This window comes from Nicotiana sylvestris, chromosome 3 (genome assembly GCF_000393655.2).
Source record: "Nicotiana sylvestris chromosome 3, ASM39365v2, whole genome shotgun sequence".
Lineage (NCBI taxonomy): Eukaryota > Viridiplantae > Streptophyta > Magnoliopsida > Solanales > Solanaceae > Nicotiana > Nicotiana sylvestris.
The window spans coordinates 110,811,925-110,834,505 of NC_091059.1; positions in this window are offsets into that span (position 1 = coordinate 110,811,925).

Genomic DNA, 22,581 nt, shown 5'->3' on the forward strand with positions numbered 1-22,581 from the left:
CAACTATTTTCTTCTGTTTCCTACAATTATGTCATTCACTGATTCTTCTGATACTAACAAGCTTCAACTGACTTCCACTTGCAGAAAATGGTTAAATTACGAGGCGATGGTGGAAAACAAAGGGGAAAAGGAGAGTCCTCTCGGGGTAGGGGGCAAGGCATGATCAGATTGACCCCACAAGTCCGGCAGGCAATCAAAGATATCAGAAAGTCAATAAGGGTTGCGGATAGAGCTGCTTCCCATTCGGGAAGTGAGTATGTGCCTTCCCGAGAGGCATCCGACTCCGAGTCAGTGCCGGAGTATATTCCTGATTGGCCGGAAAGGCGAAGAGTGAGAGATACACCTCCGGGCACTCCCACTGCTCAAGCTTCAGTGGCAATTTCTTCTGAGTTGTCTGAGGACTCATCTGAGAGCGGTGATGATGTGTCTTATACCTCACCTACAGCTTCAACACACGGTGAGGATCCCATAGAAGAAGGAGGGGGTGAGCCCCAAGTAGGAGGGGTAGAGAGAACCAGGAAACCGGAGGCTTGGCAAGATAGGTTTGTCAGTGAAATGGCATACCATAAGTTCAGAGAATAGTGGCCCGAGAGGAAGTTAATACCTGAACGAAGATTCATTGACAATGAACTTCTGCCTCACAACCCAAATGTGCAGAGGCAATTCAGAGAAAGGCCGGGCTGGGATTATTTCATAGGCAATGTTGAGGATGCAAATGAGCACTTGGTGAAGGAGTTCTACACTAATGTTTCCCATATCAAAAAGGGCACTACAGTGACTAAAGTGCGAAATTTGAAAGTAAAGTTTGATGAAAAACAATCAATGACTACCTGGGTTTCCCGGAGGAGGATGAGACTTTATACTTAGAAAAGGTAGCATTGGTGGAGGATGCCCATTCGTGGTTAGCAAAGTACTTGGCAATCTCAAGTACCACCCCGGCATGGTTGACAACGGGAGTCAAAATATTGAGGAGAACCTTGAACTTCGAGGCAAAAGGGTGGGTGACATTTGTGTGTAGCAGGCTAGACCCCACCACTCACGAGAACTCTCTTCCTATATCTCGGGCTATATTGGTGGCGTCTATCATGCCGGGGTACCCGATCAACATCGGGAATGTTATGTCCAGGGTGATTTCATGGGCGGTGAATAAAGGTGATAGATCATACCCCTTCCCAAATTTCTTGACTATGTACTTTGAGGATCAAGATGTAGAAAAGAGGAGATTTGATGTGAAGGTGAAACCGAAGGCACCCTTTTCCTGGTATAGCCTACAGGATGATGACAACCCCAAAGGCAAGGATCCCAAGGGCAAATCTACTGCTTCTACTGGCCAGTCTAAAGAGCCAGTAGTAGTAGTAGCTCCTACTCAGCCTCCTTTAGCTACCCCAGACATAGCCCCAGGTCCCTCTACTGCCTCTTCCCCAGATATTCCCTCCTCTTCAGCCTACCCATTGACTGGCCACCGTCTAAACTAGACCCTTGTTAGTATCAACAACTGGATGTAGGCAGCCACTTCTAAGCTATTTGTACTTTCTACCTCGGTGGTAGCGCAATCGGTACCCCACAACCGCAGGTCCCACAGTCAGTAGAGGACACTCTCAAGGAGCTTCTGGAAAACCAGAAGAAGCTCCTGGAGAACCAGCAATTAATATTGGACGCTGTAGGTTTTCATGGAAAAGCATTGAAAGAGTTGACCAAAGAAATAAAGAAATTGAGAAAGACTCGGGAATCCAAGGAGTCGGTGAAAGAGTTGAGGGTGGAGGTGGAGAAATTGAAGGCTGACCACTTGCCTTTGGACCTTTTATTGCATGACCCAGCTCCAGCAGCCCAGCTTGACCCGGAGCAGGAGATAGAGAGGCCAGCAAAGAGGAAGAGGGTGATCCCCCGAGTTGATGATGCAGTGATAGAGTTGGAGGACCCGTAGGGAGGTTTCTCTAGCCAGCCTCAGGCCCCATTGCAGCCTCAGGACCCAATACAGGCCCAGGTCCTAGTGGAGACACAGGTTACAGGGATCCAATCACAGGTTCCTGAGCAGTCTGAGGACCTAGGGATCCAGGCTCATGATCTCATGCAGACAAAGGGCCAATAGGGAGTTTCTTTTTTACTCTCTATCTTTTATTTTGAGCTATTTTTGGTTAGTTAGCATTAAGGACAATGCTAGCTCTCATTTGAGGGGGTAGTCCTATTTGGATGATTTGGGTTGTATATATGACACTTTTTTCTTTTATTATGCTTTCTTTTCACTTTTGGTATGTACATAATTTTACCATTTTAGTCACTTTTCGTACTTTGCAACTTTGGTCTGTATATAAAGTTACTTTCTAATGTATATATTCATCCCCTCTTATGTATATTCGTTAAACTCCCTCATGTACATATTCATTCTACTTTACTTTTCGCATTTTTTTTCATAGCTTCTTATTTTATTTTGATAGCTTCTTATTTTGAGTTTTTACGAGCAATAAGCCTTTGGTTTTCTTAATGCCACGGTTCTGTCCAAAGGTGGAATTTGTGTGAACCGGGTGGCTCTTCCCGATAATGGATGGCATGATAACCTTCTTAAGGGTTTGAGTCTGTTTTCTTTTGCTTTTTATGTAAATAGTATCTAGTGAGTAAGGGTGCCTCAAGCAAAGCTTCACTTGGGCCTAACACATTTGCCTTTGATCCTATGGTCAAAAACAAATTGTTGTGTATAGGATGGTGAAAGTTGTGACCTTGAGACTCTTGTGTTGGCCAATAATCATCAAGTGGTTTTTTGGGACCATTCGTGTTGCTCAAATCTTAGCTAAGGTTGTTGTGGGCCCCCGACTCTGTCTCTTTAGCAATCTTATAGCTTGTGTGGTGAGAATTTGAATTGCAAGTCCAAGTCCCGAGCCATTAGTCTAGAACTTGCCCTGAATGTTTGTCTAGGCAAAATTCTACGTGTAATTTGACTTGAGATGTGATTATAGCTCTCCTTGATCCGAATGATGTCTTGAAAACTTCCATAGCCTACCAATGAAAATATCCCTAGTCAACCCTTTTGAGCCATAGACCTTTTTCTTTCAAAAACCACGATACAAGCTTTTACCCATTCTAAAAATACCCTCTCTTGGCACCCGATCTTTCCTTAGCACAAGGCAAAAGCATAAGTTTGGGAGGAGAGACGAGGAATGCAACAAAGTGGTAAAAGGTACAAAATGAAGAAAATAAAAGGCAATGAAAAAGAAAGAAAATTAAAAAGTCAAAAAGAATGATCAATGTAGAGAAAAATGAAGGGATTCAATAAAAGTAAAGAGAAGAAAGGTGTGGAAAGTTGAGAAAGGAGAAAAAGGTTTGAAATGAACAAGAAAGAGTGACAGTGTGTCTCTCTAACCCCTAAGAAAGAAATTAATGACTCAAGAAGTCAAGAGAATGTGTGCCAAAATGAAGAAAATGAAGTGCTTAAGGGAAGATGGAACCTACTTAGACCAAATATTTCCTACCCTGGACCAAAAGCCTTCACTATATCTCCACAAAAGCCCTATAAGATCTTGAGTTGAATGAAGCTTACATTAGTGGTGACTCACATAAGGGGCAAGCTTATGGTACTTAGAGCCGGACTTGTGACCTTTCTTTGAGAGACATGAGTGTGTTTCCACTATCCTTGTTCTGAGTGTTACAATCTACAAGTGAGGTCTGCTTAGGGAGAGTTGAGGAGTATGAGTTTGGGTTCCACAATGACCAAAGTAGTAGAAAGAGTTTCCTTGATGGGTTGAGTCAATTCTTGATGCTCTTCTGTCGCACTAAAACCATGGTGCTTAAAAGGTTGAATGTTGTTAATGATTCATTTGAATTGAGGGCAATTGTCAGTCCTAATTGATGATAGATGAGGTCACCTTAGGTCAGCTGAATTTTTTTGGATTTACTCTTAAGAGGTGGGTCTTATTTTGTTTACTTGAGGACAAGCAAAAGCTTAAGTTTGGGGGAGTTGATAACTAGGGATTCTAATTCATTTTACACTCCTATTTACTTGAGTTTTGATTAAAAATGTATACAAAATAGTCCCAAAGGCTTACATGTTGTATCTTGTTGCAGGGTTTGGTCAAAAAGATGATAATTAGTCAAAACCAGATCAAAAAGTAGTGAAACATGCACAAGTACCAAGAACAACTCAAAACACACATACAACAGGCCCACCGCGCCTGCAAGCCATTTAGTGCAGTCTGCAGTGAGGAGATTCAGAGAGGTGCACTTTTGGAGCCTAAGGCAATGCGGACCGCGGAGGAGTTCGTGCGGTCGCAGTGGCCTCTTTGAGGCCACAACCCATTTTGTGCGGTCCGCAAATATGGGGGTTCAGAGAGTTTGGAGTTTGGAGATTAAGGCCAATGCGGTCCGCGGTCCTTTTTGTGTGGACCGCAGTTGAAGCCACCGCGGCCGTGGTGTATTTTATGCGGCCCGCGATGGCCAGATTCAGAGGGTGATTAATCAAGCCAAGAAGCCTCATTGCGGTCCACGGTGCATTTTATGCAGACCGTACTACCTCGTTAGAGGTATTTTTGTCCAGAAAATTTGGCCTAGTATAAATACTTTCTTTTCACATTTTAGGGTATCTTTAGTAATCTACGAAAGACCAGAGCACGTGAACGGTTGTATTAGGCTATTTTGAGTAATTTGTAGCTAGATTAACACTGAATCTTCTTTATCTTAGTTTGTAATTTAATCATATGGGTTATTCTTCATCTATTTATCAGTTTTCTTCCATTATTATGAGTAGCTAAACCCATTAGCTAGGGTTGTGGCTCAACCCTAGTGTGGGTATTTGATGGGTCTTTTGATTTAAGGCTTAGATGTTTATGGATAGTTGATATTTGTACTGATTTGTGTTTTCCATGTTGAATTAGCGGTTGCAAATACTAATTTGTGCCTATTTGACTTGGGCTCTTCTTAAGAAAGAGAGCTTGAGTCTAGGAAAATCAGTCCAACAACAAATTGGGGTATAATCAAGAGATTGATAGTCCCAATTAAAGAGTTAAACCTAGAGATAGTAATACCCGACTTGAGCCTATATTGCTTGCACAATTTTGACACCCAATTGGTCTTGAGAAAGTCAATTAGGGAAAAGTCACTCAAGCTACCTAGAGGTATAGAGTAATTTTGTGCATTGGCTATATCACAATCCCCAACATAACGTCTTTGCCTTAGGTTTTAGATCCCGTAAAGTAATCACCTAGGAGAAAGTCACTTCCCTAATGCCTCTTTAACTAATTAGAAAACCCTACAAGCAATCATTCTTAGTTTAATTTAGCTTATCATTAGCATAAATATTAGAAGTAATAACCAACCAAAAGATGATTGGAAGAGTAATTAAGAGCACTACGCATCTCTAGTTTAGATAGAAATCCAATTCCCACTTCTAGCTCCCTATGGATTCGATCCCGATCATCTCGGGTAAAAGCTTCTTCGACTGCTCTCGCCACTCTATAGTGGTGCAGGGTTGGCTCCGATCGATGTGGAGCCAGTAGCTATTTTGGAGCGTCAGGTTCAAAAGTTGAGGTCAAAGGATATAGTTTTAGTGAAAGTGCAGTGGAGACGTCGGCCCGTGGAGGAGGCTACCTGGGAGACCGAGCGAGAGATGTGAAGCAGATATCCTCACATGTTTGAGACTTCAGGTATGTTTCTTGACCCGTTCGAGGATGAACGTTTGTTTAAGAGGGGGAAGATATAACGACCCGACCGGTCGTTTCATGAGTTACCGCTCCGTTTCCCCCATTTCTGCTTCTTATTACTTTATTCTGTTGTATTACGTGTTATCGGGTTGGTTGGCTCGGGTTCGGAGAGGTTTTGGTAAGGTTTGAGACACTTAGTCTCTTTTGAGTGAGCTTAAATTGGAAAAGTCAACCGGATATTGACTCATGTAAAAAAGGGCTCGAATTTGAATTTCGATGGTTCGGATAGCTTTGAGAGGTGATTTGGGACTTAGGAGTGTGATCGGAATGTGTTTTGGAGGTCCGAAGTAGATTTAGGCTTGAATTGGCGAAATTGGAATTTTGGCGTTTTCCGGTTGATAGGTGAGATTTTGATATAGGGGTCAGAATGGAATTCCGGAAGTTGGAGTAGGTCCGTAGTATCATTTGGGATGTATGTGCAAAATTTCAGGTCATTCGGACGTGGTTTGATAGACTTTTTGATCAAAAGCGGAATTCGGAAGATTTTTGGAACCTTAGGCTTGAATCCGATGTTATTTGGTTGATTCAATGTTGTTTGAGATGTTTTGAAGATTGTTATAAGTTTGGATAGTGGTATATGACTTGTTCATGCTTTTGGTTGAGGTCCCGGGGGCCTCGAGGTGATTTCGGATGGTTGATGGGAGATTTTTGAGTTGAGTTTGGCAGCTGAAGTTTATTGTTGCTGTCATAACCGCACCTGTGGTTGGGAGGCTGCAGGTGCGATGCCCGCAAAAGCGAAAGGCAAGCCACAGATATGGCCAAGAGGGAGGTCAGCTGGAACCATAGAAGCGGCTATTGGAGCGCACCTGTGGTAGCGCAGGTGCGGGCGTTTGGTCACTGATGCGTAAGTGGGCTTTTAAGTGAAAACCGCAGATGCGGTGCTTTGGCTGCAGATGTGGTACCGCAGGTGTGATGTAGGGAACGCAGGTGCGAGAAGCCTAGGTCAGAAAGTATATATTTTATCCTTCGCAATTTTCTGCCTTTCTTCACCATTTTTAAATCGATTTTGGAGCTTTTTGGGGGATTTTGAAGAGGGAATCCAAGGTAACTTTATTGAGGTAAGATTTTTGAACATAAAACTCATTCCTATGGTGTTATTTCATTGGCTAGGCTTAAAATTTATGGAAATTTGTGGGTAAATATTGAAAAACTAGGGCTTGAGATTGGAGACCTTTGATTAAGGATTTGGGGGGTCATTTGTTGTCGGATTTTGGTACTTTTGATATGGATGAACTCGTGGGAGGATAAGGAGTTTATTGATGTAATTTTTATCGGGTTCCGAGATGTGAGCCCAGGGGTCGGGTTTTGTTAATTTTGGGATTTGTGTTGTAATTTGATTATTTTTGCATGGGCTTCGTTCCCTTAGCATATTTTGATGTCATGATTCTGATTTTGGATAGACTCGATGCGAGTTGGGGCCGAGACGAGAGGCAAAGGCTTTGCGGGCTAGAGTTTGGACCGGATAGAGGTAAGTTATGATTGTAAATGTTGTCCTGAGGGTATGAAACCCCGAATTTCACTTTGTTGTGCTACTTTGAGGTGACACACACGCTAGATGACGAGCGTGGGGTCGTGCACCGTTGGAGATTGTGACTTAGTCCGTCCCGTATGCCTGTTTAGCCGCGTATTTGATTGAAAACTATTTGTTATCATCATGTTTTGGGCTGAATGCCATATTTGGGCCTCGTGCCAATTGTTTTGGACCCTTAGGGGATTTTTACTACTATTCCTCACTGTTTTGACTTCGTATTTGTACTCAGTCATGCTATATTCTACTGTTTTCACAACTCAGATATCTTTATTCATTTTTGATATTTTAAATGATATTTTGGGCTGAGCATCATGTTTTACTGTTGCCCGAGTGGCTTGTGAGATTCTGACTAAGTAAGGCCGAAGGCCTGTGTCGTGAGGATACTAAAGGATTGGGCTGCGCGCCGCAGTAGTATTATACTGATTCATGATTATGAGGCCGAGGGTCTGAGTTGTTATGCCACAAGGTGGCTTGATATGAGGCCAAGAGCCTGTTAGATTATTCCACGAGATGACTTGTTATTGCGCTTGGGCCGTAAGGGGCCCCTCCCTGAGTCTGTACACCTCCAGTGAGCACGGGTACCTAGTGTGAGATATACTATAGCTCGAGGGGCTAATGTTGTTCCATGTTATTGCCCGAGGGGTTGATATGAGTGATTGTGAGATAGCCCGAGGGGCTGATACGAGTGATTGTGAGATAGCCCGAGGGGCTGATTCTGTTGGTATTTTGCCCGATGGGCTGATTTATGTATCTATCTTTTCTCCCTGATTTCATTTACTCGTTTAAACTGATAAAAGATGTTTTAAAGAGGTTTTTACTGAACTAAGATGTTTCTACGAGCTTTTACTGCTTTATTACATTGTTCTGGTTTTATACTGCCTCCTTGTAGCATTTTGCTGTGATTTATGTGTTTTCTTATCGCTCAGCTGCCTTTACTTTTATTACTTACTGAGTTGGCGTACTCACATTAATGCTTGTACCCTGTGTGCATATTCAGGAGCCTCGAGTCACGCTAGCGAGGGCTGATGTCTTTCCAGCAGGCTGTTCGGAGTTGACTAGGTAGCTGCTCGGCGTTTGCAGCCCAGTGCTTCTCCTTCCTATCTTTACTTTCCTTTGTACTAGCTCTGTAATAGACTGTGTAGTCCTTTTCATACTCTTAGACGGATGTTTAGATACTTATGACTGGTGACACCCCGATGTCGGGCTGTGTTGTTTCCGCAATTATTCTATTTCACTTTTTATTTTGGGATTTATAGTTTATTTATGACTTAAATTAATTATTATAACTGTTTTAATTGGTTTGGAGGTTTGTGTCTGCTGGCCTTGTTTCACGAGAAGAGATATCATGATCGGGTCCGGTTTGGGTCGTGACAAAATTGCCTAACTCCGAGTCCCCAATTCAAAATATGTTAAATGCACAAAACCCTCGTTTTAACACTGTTCTGCCTCGTTTCTTGTGCTAAAAGATCTCGAAACTCCCTTTTGATGCCTCCAATGGATTTCTTGTGAAATTCTAGTCAAGTTAGGCTCTTGAATCACTCAATTTGACATTATATTGAAGGAGATATGTTGGTTTCAATATTTGAAAATAGTGCAGATTTTTAAATACGCAACAGTGGCAATTTCGTAATTAATCTGTAAAAAATCTGGTAAACCAATTCTTAGTAAAATGACCATAAAATCCTCATATGATGCCCAAATTCGACGATTCTTTTTGCTATGCCTATGTAATTACAATACGGATATAATGCTTCAATCAAAACATAAATTGGAGTTCATTTGCTTAATGTGGTACCAATTATGCTTGAAGAAACGACGTCGAAACATAAAAAAAAACGAGCGCAACACAACTCAAACCTATCTGAAACTCAACTTAGCCCCTTGGGACCCCGTCTAAACATACCAACAAGTTCCATATCATAATATAGACCTACTCGAGGCCTCAAAACACACATAACATTATCGAAATGACGAAACGGACCTCAAATCAAACTTAATGAACTTTCAAACTTTAGACTTCCAAAAACTCACGCCGAAACATATCAAATCAACTCGGAATGAACTCAATTTTTTACCCATGTCCTAATACATCATACGGAGCTACTCGTGCCCCCAAACTACCGAGCAAAGTGCAAATACTCAAAACGACCAGTCGGGTCGTTACATTCAAACTCTACAATCCAACTACAACTAAAAAATGAGATTAAAGGAGAAAATAGGCTGACCTTGTATGGTGCAGTGAACAAGGGTTTAAAGGTCGCTTTAGATCTACTCTTTTGGATTTTGAATTGAAGCTTGAGAAAGAGATAGAGTACAAAAAATTAAAAGTATAAATCTGATTTTTGAGATTCCAGAATGTCTTCTTCGGCTGAAGGTTTTAGGAATATTTATAGGAGAAAACGATTAGGGCTTTTTGGGATTTGAAATTTAAAATCAAATGTAGAGGGGAGTCACGGGTTTCTTTAGGCTCCAAAAGAGTCTTTTGAGAGGAAATCTCCATGGCTGACCATTCTTTTTCACCATTTTGGTGAAGCTATGCTCTGTCATGTGGAAAGAAAAGCAAAAGAGGAACTGGAGATGGAAAGATTTTCTGAAAAAGGCAAAATTTCATGTGTGGAAGAGACAAAGTTGAGAGATTTTGTTATTTTGACCAAAATTAAAAATAATGGTTATTTGGTCATTGGGGTTTTCTAGAGGATTCCTAGACTTGGGCTTAATGTTTTGGGTACATGTAAAGGGATTAAATTTGGTAATAGTATGAGCTCATGAAGGGTTGCTGAATGAATTATTTGGGGGGAACGATCTGCTTAATTTATTGGGCCGAAAATTCAAGCCATCTTTTCTTCTTAAAATTAATTTAATTGGGCTCCATACCTTAATAATTTGGACTCAATAAAAATACTTTCAACATATATAATATTAGATATTAAAATAAATGATTAACTCAATAATAGTCATATTAATAGTAATATTAATAATCATGCTAATAACAATGACAATATTAATAGTAGTAATTATAATGATGATGATGATGATGATGATGATGAGGATGATGATGATGATGAGGATGATGACGATGATGATGGTGATGACGACGATGATATGACGATGACGACGACGATGATGATGATGATAATCAATATTATAACTATAATAATAGTAGTAATAAAGGTAACAAATAAATAAAAAAGATAGAGCATTAAATTATTAATGACTAGGGAGCACGTGAAAATTAATCAGAAAAAAAGTATGTCAAAATTGGGTATCAACAGCTGCCCCTCTTTGATCGAAAATAATAAAAGAGTTTTCGGGCAAACAAATTGATATAGTAGCCGATTTTTGTCCTGGCCAACAAATATGCCCTTGAAAGGATAATGATGGCATGGATTTTGGAAAAATTATGAAATAGAATCATTTTGATCGAATGTCCTATTTTAAGGTAGACTTACCTGTTGTTCTATTAAAGGTGGACGAGCCTAGATGTCCTATTGAAAGGGGGCTTGCCTAAAGAAGGATCGAAATAATTTCCAAAATGAAAGGTAATCTGAAAGGTTGTGGCCGAAATCCGGTTTTCGAGTTGCCTACATATCTCGGGATTTACGAGAATCAGGTCACGTGTAGTTCGAAACTTATGGTACCCTGGAGCAGGACATACTTATCGATGCAGATTCTAAAATGTTGTCCCAGTGTTGAATAATAGAGACATTGGGTACCATGATTGAAAGAAAAATGTTTGAAATAAGAATTTGATTATGAATTTTTAGAGTCGAGCCGAGCGGAGTTCAAAGTAGATCCTTGACCTTTGATAGAGAGTTTGGTATTCCTCCCCAACAAACTGCCCCAGTTCACTGCTAAGATATAGTTACATGTTGCGCTATATTTCCTGCAAAGCTTAACAATGCTAAAAAATTCATTAGGAAATAAGATGCAATATGCCATAAAAGTAATCTTATGAAAATAATATTTAGGCGTCAATTCATAAGAAATGCGAATTTATTGTGCAAACATAAAAATATAATTTTATGGTGACATATTTCATGATCGGCAATGGCACATGAAAATTTAGTTTATAAAGATAAATGCATTTGGTGACATTTTTGAAGGATAATATGTTTCAACAATGCTTATGCAATTGTAGCCACTTGGATCGAAATAAATTAATGTCCTTTTAAGGAAGGATTAACCTCTATGTCCTATTTGAAGGCGGATGACCATGATATGTTTCATTTAAGGGTGGGTAACCCAAAATATCCCATTTGAGGGAGGATGGACCGATATATTCTATTCGAGGACGGATAGACCCGATATATCATATTTGAGGGCGGATAGACCCAATATATCCTATTTGAGGGTGGATAGACCTGATATATCCTATTTGACGGCGGATAAATCTGATATATCCTATTCGAGGGCAGATGGACCCGATATATCCTATTCGAGGGTGGATGAACCCGATATATCCTATTCAAAGGCAAATGAACCCGATAAATCTTATTTGAGGGTGGATGGACACGATATATCCAATTTGAGGGTGGATGGACCCTATATATCCTATTTGAGAGAGGATAGACCCGATATATCCTATTTGAGGGCGGATGGACCCGATATATCCTATTAGAGGGAGGATGGACCCGATATATCCTATTAGAGGGCGGATAAACCCGATATATCCTATTTGAAGGTGGATGAACCTGATATATCCTATTTGAGGGTGGATAGACCTGATATATCATATTTGAGGGTGGATAGAACCGATATATCCTATTTGAGAGCAGATAAACCCGATATATCCTATTTGAAGGTGGATAAGCCTGACATGTGGTGCTTGATTTATAATTACAAAGATTGATGCAGTGCGTAGAGCTTGACACGGTGCATAGATCTTAATATGGTGCCCATTTTGTAGTGGTAATTCATGGTGCAATGCAAAAATTCTAGTGCTATGACTTTGTAGTAGCGAATCCATGGTACGAAGAGCTTGATGCAGTGCTTTTACAGAAGAATATTCAGGTCGCGTTGCCAATAATTTGGGGATTTTGCATGTTGAAGTTTGTTATTAGTAAATTCCTGGATTCAAAGAAAAGTATTAAGTTTCAAAGTATGATTTCCATTGATTCGTCTTGATTCGTTTCTTCATCTTGCAATTTCTGACTTGATGTTGAGCTTCTAAAATAGTGTGCAATATCATTCAAGAATAGCTAAATATTGCCCCTGCATTACTCAAAGAGAGTTGTTAGTATAAAAAAAATTGGTTGCCTTGCATGGAACATCAAAGTTTTGGCATTGAATCTGCAACTGTATTGCTATGTCATTTCAAACTTGCTGATGCGAAGATGACCAGAATTTAGCTCGAAAAAATCTGACTTTTGCTTTGCCGAATAATGAGAATCATTCTGCGAAATTTGCCCCGGTTTTGACTTTTGGGGGAAATAAAAATTTTACTAGATTGAGACCGAACCCATAGAGCAACCTATGTATCCCCTCTTAAACGGGAATCAGGTCAAAACGTAGTTCATTACAAAAGTCTTAGAAGAATTGCAAAAGAGTAGTTGCTACAAAGGGCGGGCGGGTGGAGAATGGTTGCGACATGACATCTTTCTCAGTCTTGTTGATCTGCTATGCGTTTTCTTTTCAAACATCTTGGTGCCAATTTTGATGGATTGCCTTTGACAATGATTGTGCCTGCAGTTGAAATTTTGCAATTATTGCTTGGTAACTCAGGTTGTATATTTATCTTTCCTTGCTCAATCTTGAATTTGAGTGTTGAACATTCTTCAGTGTCATGTCCCTGAATATTTGAATGAAAGGCACAGTTCTTGGATGGATCAAAGTTTTGAGGTGGATGCTCAGAGATAAATCCCTTCCTCGGTTGCAGAAGACCCTTGGTTTTCAATCTTTTAAGTATGTCAACCAACGGCTCATCCAACGGAGCAAAAGAGTAGTGCTTCATTTTCTTTTTTTGTCTAAGGTTGCATTATGCTCAGGGAGATTGCTTCTTGAAGTTTTGTTGAAAACTTTGCTGGTGATTAGACTGGAGGTGCTTATTGTGGAAGTTGGAAATGGCATAAGATTGCAAAAGTGGGTTATTGTCATAGCATTGTGGCTGGTGCATAGTCGTGGCAATTGAGTTATCTTATTTTCTTTGCATGTTTCCAAGTATCTCTTGATGGAAGGTTTGATTAATGGCTTGAGCTATTGAATTAACTACGACCCTTCCTTCCCGAATGCCACATTCTAGCTCATTTCCAATTCAAATCAAATCAGAAAAATTGCGTACGCAAGTTGCGAGCAATTTATCAAAATATATGCCTTCTTGAATTTGAATGAAGGTTGAGATCAATTCTCCCTCAGACAATAGCGGATGTATTTTTGAAGCTTCTAATCTCCATCGTATGGCATACTCTTGAAAAGATTCAAGTGACATTTTCTTTACTTTGAGCAAATCAGCCATGTGTGGATCATGTCCGATATTGAACTCATATTGCTTCAAAAAATCGCAAGCCATATCTTCCCATGTTCGTCATTTGCTAAAGTCTTGTTTGGTGTACCAAGTGAGTGCTAATCCGGACAAACTTTGAATGAATAATCTCATTCGAATGACCTAATTATGTCTAATACCAATCAATCTGCTGTAGTAATCCTTTAAATGAACAATAGGATCTCGCATCCCATTAAAAGTGTTGAACTTTGGCAGCTTGTACCTTGGCGGAAGCTCAACATCTGGATACAAACACAAATTTTTATATCTCAGACTTTGATAATTTCTTGATTGCGGCTCTTCTTCAATGGCTTTCCTTAGATTGTGGAGTTCATTATCCAAATCCTTATGGTTGTTGGGCTGGATATCTCTTTCACATCTAGCATATTGGCACAATGCTAATTGGTCTTGCTTGTTTTCTCCAAAAGGAATAACGACTGTGGAAGGCTGGGTATTAAGCATCATCATGGCTTGATTGGGAGTGTAGGTTAATGGTATTTGTGGAGAGATTGTATAATTAGGAGTTGGACAAGGAGATATGGTTAAGCAAATATTCAGCTTTGAGCTGGAAGTAGAGGTTGCATTTGGAAGAAGGTTGAAAGTGTGTCACCACCCAAAACCGACCTGGTCGTGATGGCGCCTATGTCACGCCCCAAAACCGAGGAGCACGACCGGCGCTCAACTGAGTAAACCCGACTGAGAAAGCCTGTTAGATTTCATTCTACCCAAAGTCAACCTTGAATAAAGAGAAGATATACTCCATTATTCGAACTCTGAAAATATTTCATTAAGAACTTTCACTTTGGTTCCATTAGCAGTTTCAACCATAGTATCCAAAATATTACAAATCTATAGTTTCTTTAAAAACACATGATTTTTAGATACCAACATTTCTACTTAAATCCCCAACATCAAACACCACCCACAATCTGTCTACGGAGCCTCTAAATAAAGTTGAAGATTAATATGGAAATACCGGCAACAAGGCTCCGGCTATACCTTACACAAATACCAATATAAGATTTTCGGGAAGGAAAGCGGCATGAGCCACGCAAGGCACCGAGAGGAAAAAGGGTCTCACTAATACAGCTGACGGAAAGTGAAGGAGTGCTATTGTCGGTGGACTGGAGTACCTACTATAGAACCACCTACAATCATAACATGAATGTAGCGCCCCCGGCAAAAGGGACGTCAGTACACTTGAATTGTACTGGTGTGTATGAATAAACTTTACCCCAAGTAAAATCAAGAAATACACAGGTAACAAATAGTAATAGAATCAACAATCCAATGCACATGAAAGGAACAACCAAAGCCAAACAAGTTCCACAATCTCTCTTTTTCCCCTTTCCACATTATTTCATCACATCAATGGTTTCACAACTTTCACATATTTTCATTTCAATAGTGATTTCAATCACTTTTCCACCCTTATTACCTCGGCCACCCTTATTACCTCGGCCACCCTTATCACCACAACCCACACCTTATAACTTCGTGTTGCGGCGCGCAACCCGATCCCACCGGACAATCACATTTCACACAACAACAACAATAATTCACAAAGAATTTTCATAAACATCAATACCATTTCCATCATATGCTATAGCCCGTATACAATTTAAGTCACAATGATAAGTGCCCGCGACAAGTCACGTATGATATTACCACAGTTGTTTCAATTGCATCAATTACGATTTCTTTCCATTATTTGTTACACAACTCTTACCACATAAACACATTCACACACACACACACTTGGTTTGTTGCCATTTACTTACACCATTATATCGGGAGACTTAACCAACAACGTTCAAGGCATATTAATTACAAGAATCATCATTTCAAGGAAACACAAGTTCATATCAACAATTCATACATTTGGGCCCAAGACACCATAACTGTCACCAAGCAGTAATTCATGTACAAGGTGTTGTCGTAATCGTTCAACTCATTTACGTCATTTCACAATACCATCCTTCACTACTTACCATGCAGGGTTTTAGCCATTATACACATTCCCACATTTGGACACATTAACGTTCTTTCATTCGTTAACACATACTCTCATATCGTCATCATCAAGCATTTACAAGCTTAGCACATAATAAGGTAGGCATATCAAATCACTTTTCACAATCACATATAATACGGTGGTGTGGAAATCAACTAAGACAATCAATTCACATATTTTCATACAAGGTACATATACTGTATGCTCGTCACAACAAGGGGATTCTACAAGAGTTAAAGTTAGTCATACATACCTGAAATTTTCCCCTTAATGATACTACAATGATCCAATACACTTAAGCAACTTCAATCTACAATACGACATTCAATGGAACCAATATTAGTAATAAATTCCATAACTTATGCCATTTAGGCATATTATCAAACATCTTGTAGGTGTAGATATTTACACCTCATAACTATAGTATTGGTTCATCCAACTATCACCATTAACCAACAATTCATTCCACCATTATCCTAACCAATTTATAACTTCCAACAACATATGTGTGACAACCCGTCTTCACCCAACCAACAAAATTCCATCAAATAATCACCTTCTAATCTCTTCAATAATTATATATTTATATTAGGAACTTATGGCTTCTAATCACCATACCAAGAGTCCCAATACTTAATTCACACTCATATACCCATAATAAATTTATACATGTAAATCTAAGGGTGTAGGATTACCTTTTGGAAGAAATCTTGCAAAACCCTCCTTTGAGTTCTTGAAGGAATTTCTTGAAGATCTATGTATTTTATGAGTAGATTTCATCAATACTAGTGTAATAATAATGTAATTTTACACCAAGTTAATGAAGATTGCTTACCTTGAAGATGGGAGGGGTTGGAGGTCTTGAGTGGGTGAAGAAACCCCCAAAATTCGAGCTTGAATGATCAAAAAATGAAGGAAATGTAATACCCCTTCGGTTTTTACACTAACCAGGGGTATTTTAGATATTTTACATGTTCCATCGCGTTCCTCCGTGGTCTGCCGTGGTTTACAGGCAGAAAAACCTTGGTTTGCCGCGGTTCATCGCGGTCGCACTCCTGAGCGCACTGGTGACACATGTCCGGTAAAATGGTCATAACTCTCTGTATATACCTCCAAATGACAAACAGTTTATTGCGTTGGAAACTAGACTCAAAGGGATTTAATTTGATAGGTTGTGCATCACACAACTACTTATATAACTGGATATATGGTTGTCCGAAGTGAGGTATTGTGCGCACTCATTTGCAACTTTCGTCTATTATGCAATTTTCCAACTTGGCTTAGACTTAGGCCTCTCCTTAGACCTCAATTCACTTCTAATATGACGTATACACGTATTAAAATATCCAATTTATATCCATTATATCATGAATCCTCATTTGCACGCAAGATAAAATAATTAGCCTACCTTGGCACCAAGAAATCTTAAATTACTTAACAAAATTTTCTGGGGCTTTACATTCTCCCCCGTTTAGGATCATTCGTCCTCGAATGATAATTGGAGTCAGTCCACAAATACTTAGTATAACGTATCCCCTATCTCACACATCTTTAACTCCCAAATTTTTCAGAAATTTCGGTAGAGTTTCCCCTGTAACTGGGCCTATCCACCTGTCATAGGGCCCTAGATACATATCCTAACATCATAATCATGTTCCATAGACATAACATAACTTGTACAACACCAACCATGGCCACATAGGCAACATATATAACCAAAATGGAATAGTTTAACCCGGATCAAATCAGAAGATAAGAGTTCATAGGAACCAAATGCATAAAAGCTATTACCTGACTATTCAAACAAATGTGGGTACTTCTTTCTCATTTCTTCCTCGGCTTCCCAAGTGGCTTCCTCAACCTGCTGGTTCCGCCATAACACTTTTACGGAGGCAATTTCCTTATTTCTTAATTTCCGAACTTGCCTATCAAGAATGACAACTGGAATTTCTTCATAAGATAGTTCTTCATTAAACTCAATAGTTTCAACTGGCGCAATAGTGGACGGATGTCACGCCCTGAACCTGGGAGCGAGACTGGCACTCAGTGCCTCAACTATCCTTGCGTATCACCTATGACTCAGAGACTTTGAACATGTAATGTCATAATTTTGGACATGGCCTGCAAGAAAATGTGCGATGTAAAATATAAAACTGAATAGAGACTAACGCTGACTAACCATCAACATAAGGCTGGGCCGGCAAGGCCGTCATATTTACTACAACTGAAAGCCAACAAAATATACGTACAGGGCCTACAAGACCAACATACTGTATTAACTAACACGACATATCTACAAGCCTCTAATAATAGATGTACTATGATCGGAATAGGGCCCCGACCTACCCATAACCTATCTACATATATACACAAGATACACACCACACTGCTAGACCCGGTAACTCCAAAAGAAGGGGAGCTTACCGATAAAGCTGATCTCGGGCAACACCTACTGAGGAGGTCTACCCGTCTGTCTGTCTGACCCTGCATGCATGAAATGCAGCGTCCCCAAAAAGGGACGTCAGTACGAAATAATGTACCAAGTATGTAAGGCAATATAGTGAAATTGAAACTGAAATTGAACTGATAATATAACAACTGAGAACAACTGGGAGTCAAAGAAAACTCGAAGATATGGTCATCTGATAATACTGACTCAATTCTCTCAATATAGTAAGTAAAATAGGTGTCCGACCCTATAAGGCTCGGTATACATATGTATCTGCTTTGCCGTAGTAGGCTCGCTCATAAGCGCTCGGCCATACTAGGCTATGTACCTTGACCAACTGGGCTCGCCCATATGCGCTCGGCCACAGTAGGATCGTCATATAACTTACCATCTGATCAGAGGTTGCCCAATAGGAGTCTGCCCATCGATTATAGCTCGATGGTAATAAAAATACTTTTAATACTGTATATATGTAACTTCTCTGCTCTGTTGACTAAAATAAGGAAATACTCAAATGAATCTGAAGTCCTGTGAATGTGAATGGCATCGTTGTAGCTGTTACTAAAGTTTGTTGGAATCTAGACAAGGGCAAGTATATAACAAAAATAGCTGTTGAAGTACATTTACTTACATATTTGCGGACTTAGGAAATTTTTAATCATAGTGACTAAGTGAAAAAGCAACTTTAAGTTGTTCCACAAACTTTATACACGGCAACAACAATATAAATCATAACCGGGACAACAAATATTATATCTTGGAGGAACTACTTATATATGAGTCATAGAGTGGATAGCTATAAAATTTTGAGATTTTTATTGTCTTTTAAAAAGTTCCTTCCACTCTTTTAAAAGTGATGTGGGTTTTTTCAGTAAGTAAATGGAGCAATGCACAAATTCTTTTAATTCATTATTGGTAGTGGAAAAATACTATAATTTATGAGAGTAAGATAATGTATATAAATGCGGGAGTATGAACTTCTCTTTATGTCGCATTATCAAACTCATGTAATTACAAGATCATGCCAAAATGAAGGAAGGGCATAGCCTTAACATACCTAGAATAGGGAAAACTCCGTATAATATTCTCAGAGAATATTGCACCGTATTCCTTTAGAATCCCAAAATGTGTACGTGATTAAACTTCCAATAATCTTCGTTGGATTTTGTTTTTTTGGTTGGAAAACGTTTTCTTGTGGGAGCTTGTCGTTCTGCTGGTGGTTGTTCATGAGAAATGGAAATTTTGCTTTGTTTAAAGCTTGAATTGACTACGTAGGGCCTAACATTTTTAAGACCAAGAAGTTACGTATTAAATTCAATCAATCCCTTAGGTAGCCACCTATTCCAACATGACCATGAGTCATTGTTTGGAAAATGATTGGTTGCCACGTTCTTTTTGGGTGTAATTTTATTAATTTATCCACTTATTAGTTAACCGGGTAATATTTCGTTATCCGGTAATTAATCTATTACCCGCATAATTTAAGAATTATCACAATTACTTAAAATTCTATTTATTTTATTATTATTTTTTTAAAATACTTCATATATACTTTATATATTATACTATCATGGTCATATGGTACCTTGCATGGTACTAGTTTATAATTATCGGGTATTATCGCTTAACCCGTATTTTATCCCAAATTGGCCACTTTCAACGAAACTCCTTTTCCCTAATTCGTGCATCCTTTATCCTTCATGGAACTTATTTTTTTCACTTGTTATAAATAGCTTAAGTACGTCAAGATGATCTCATCCCCGCGTCTTAACTAAAAACGAAATTGTAACGTACGAATATGCGAGATGTAACATCCTTTCCCCCTTAGAAACATTCGTCCTCGAATGTTCAACTCCCCGTGATCTATATAACTTTGGCAAGGTCATCTATGTAACAACACCACTATCAACACTCCTCGTAGAAGCTTAATAATTTAACGACATTCAGGACCATAATTATGAATAACGATGACAGCCTCTCATGACCAACGTAAGAATTTATACACATACCTTATGATTATGATGTCTCAGTCGAATCCTTTTCTGGAGGAGGAAATAAGTAGGGATATTTAGACTTCATGCTTTCCTCGGCCTCCCACGTCATTTCTTCCACATTATTGTTTCTCCAAAGTACTTTCACGAAGGCTACCTCCTTATTCCGCAGCTTGCGGATTTGTCGGTCTAGGATGGCAATCAGAACTTCCTCGTATGATAGGTTCTCTGTAATCTGTACATCATCCATGGGCACTACTTGGGTAGGATCTCCAATGCACTTCCATAACATAGATACGTGAAAACCTGGATGAACAGACTCCAATTCCGAGGGCAATTCTAACTCATAAGCTACTTGGCCCACTCTCCGAATGATCCTATAAGGCCCAATATACTGTGGTCTAAGCTTGCCTCTCTTGCCAAATCTCATTACACCTTTCATAGGTGACACCTTTAAGAATACCCAGTCATTAACCTCGTACCCTAAATCTCGTCGCCGCACGTCAGAATATGACTTATGTCGACTCTAAGCTGTCAACAGTCGCTCCCGGATAAGCTTTACCTTTTCTATGGCCTGTTGAACCAGGTCTGGCCCATATAACCCGAATTCTCCAACATCGAACCACCCTATGGGAGATCTGCACCTGCGCCCATATAAAGCCTCGTACGGAGCCATCTGGATACTGGAGTGGTAACTGTTATTATATGAAAACTCGATAAGAGGTAGATGTTCATCCCAACTTCTATTAAAATCCAGCACACATGCTCGCAACATATCCTCGAGCGTCTGAATCGTGCGCTCGGCTTGTCCATCTGTTTGTGGATGAAAAGCTCTGCTGAGATTCACCTGAGTTCCTAGACCTTTCTGAAATGACCTCCAAAAATGTGCTGTAAACTAGGCCCCATGGTCAGATATAATAGATACGGGTACTCCGTGTAGTCGCACTATCTCCTTAATATATAATTTTGCGTAATCCTCTGCTGTATAGGTAGATCTGACTGGTAGGAAATGAGCTGATTTTGTGAGCCTATCGACTATCACCCATATAGAATCAAGCTTATGATGGGAACGAGGTAAACCTGTGATAAAGTCCATGTTAATCGCCTCCCATTTCCATGTCGGGATCTCTATAGTCTGCATTAGCCCTCCGGGCTTCTGGTGCTCTATTTTCACCTGCTGGCAACTAGGGCATTGAGCGACATACTCGGCAATGTTCTTTTTCATATCGTTCCACCAATACACATCCTTAATGTCATGATACATCTTTGTCGACCCAGGGTGAATAGAATACCATGAATAATGTGCTTCTGACATAATCCTGTCTCGTAGCCCTGCTACCTCTGGAACACATAAACGACCCTTGTATCTGAGAACCCCATCTCCTTTGAGTTCTAACAACGGCTTCTTCTGTTGTGGAATCCGCTCTCTCAACTTGACTAACTCTGGATCCTCGTATTGCCTCTCCTTTACTTCAGCTATGAGAGATGATTTTGTAGTATTTTGGAGTACAACTCCTCCATTGCCAGAGTCCACTAATCGAACCCCCAAACAAGCCAATTGATGAATCTCTCTTGTCAATTGTCTTTTCTCGACCTCTACATGTGTTAAGCTACCCATAGATCGGCGACTTAAAGCATCTGCTACAACATTAGCTTTCCCTGGATGGTAGAGAATGTTAACATCGTAGTCTTTCAATAATTCAAGCCATCGTCTTTGTCGCAAATTCAACTCTTTTTGCTTGAGGATATATTGCAGGCTCTTATGATCTGTGAATATATCAACATGCACACCATATAAATAATGCCGCCATATCTTAAGTGCATGGACAATCGCAGCTAACTCGAGGTCGTGGGTTGGATAATTCCGCTCATGCTTCCTTAATTGCCTTGAAGCATATGCAATTACTTTTCCATGTTGCATCAGGACACATCCTAACCTGACACCTGAGGCATCACAATACATGGCATAACCATCTGGACCATCTGGAAGTGCCAGAACTGGCGCTGAGGTCAATCTGTTCTTAAGCTCTTGGAAACTCTGCTCACAGGCCTCTGTCCACTGAAACTTAGTCGCTTTTTGCGTCAGCTTTGTTAATGGTGCTGAAAGAGAAGAAAACCCCTCTACGAACCTCCGATAATATCCTGTTAAGCCTAGAAAACTACGAATCTTTGTCAGAATGGTAGGTCTAGGCTAGGATTTCACCGCCTCAATCTTCTGAGTGTCTACCTTTATACCTCTGTCAGATACAATGTGCCCCAAGAATGCTATGGACTTTAGCCAGAATTCACACTTAGAAAACTTAGCATACAATTTATTATCGCGGAGGGTTTGGAGTACTGCTCGTAGGTGATCCACATGCTCATCCTTTGAACGTGAATAAACCAGAATATCATCAATAAAGACTATCACGAACAGATCCAAATATGGCCG